Source organism: Tachypleus tridentatus, unplaced genomic scaffold (assembly GCF_004210375.1).
Source record: "Tachypleus tridentatus isolate NWPU-2018 unplaced genomic scaffold, ASM421037v1 Hic_cluster_2, whole genome shotgun sequence".
Lineage (NCBI taxonomy): Eukaryota > Metazoa > Arthropoda > Merostomata > Xiphosura > Limulidae > Tachypleus > Tachypleus tridentatus.
This window is the reverse complement of record NW_027467782.1, coordinates 47,139,282-47,140,666: the sequence shown is the minus strand read 5'-3', so window position 1 is coordinate 47,140,666 and position 1,385 is coordinate 47,139,282.

Below are 1,385 nucleotides of genomic sequence, written 5' to 3'. Positions count from 1 at the left end.
ATAACTATCATGCCTACAACCGACTAGGAACAGTTATAATTAATAATGATTCTACATAACTACCATGCCTACAACCGACAGGAACAGTTATAATTAATAACGATTCTACATAACTATCATGCACTACAACCGACAAGGAACAGTTATAATTAATAACGATTCTACATAACTACCATGCCTGCAACCGACTAGGAACAGTTATAATTAATAACGATTCTACATAACTATCATGCCTACAACCGACTAGGAACAGTTATAATTAATAATGATTCTACATAACTACCATGCCTACAACCGACAAGGAACAGTTATAATTAATAACGATTCTACATAACTACCATGCCTACAACCGACTAAGGAACAGTTATAATTAATAACGATTCTACATAACTACCATGCCTACAACCGACTAGGAACAGTTATAATTAATAATGATTCTACATAACTATCATGCCTACAACCGACTAGGAACAGTTATAATTAATAATGATTCTACATAACTACTATGCCTACAACTGACAAAGAACAGAACAGTTATAATTAATAACGATTCTACATAACTACCATGCCTACAACCGACAAGGAACAGTTATAATTAATAACGATTCTACATAACTACCATGCCTACAACCGACTAAAAACAGTTATAATTAATAATGATTCTACATAACTACCATGCCTACAACTGATGAGGAACAGTTATAATTAATAACGATTCTACATAACTACCATGCCTACAACCGACTAGAAACAGTTATAATTAATAATGATTCTACATAACTACCATGCCTACAACCGACTAGGAACAGTTATATTAATAATAAAATTCTACATAACTACCATGCCTATAATTGACAAGGAACAGATATAATTAATAACGATTCTACATAACTATCATGCCTACAACCGACTAGGAACAGTTATAATTAATAACGATTCTACATAACTACCATGCCTACAACCGACTAGGAACAGTTATAATTAATAACGATTCTACATAACTACCATGCCTGCAACCGACTAGGAACAGTTATAATTAATAACGATTCTACATAACTACTATGCCTACAACCGACTAGGAACAGTTATAATTAATAAAGATTCTACATAACTACCATGCCTACAACCGACTAGGAACAGTTATAATTAATAATGATTCTACATAACTACCATGCCTACAACCGACTAGGAACAGTTATATTAATAACGATTCTACATAACTACCATGCCTACAACCGACTAGGAACAGTTATAATTAATAACGATTCTACATAACTACCATGCCTACAACCGACTGGAACAGTTATAATTAATAACGATTCTACATAACTACCATGCCTACAACCGACTAGGAACAGTTATAATTAATAACGATTCTACATAAC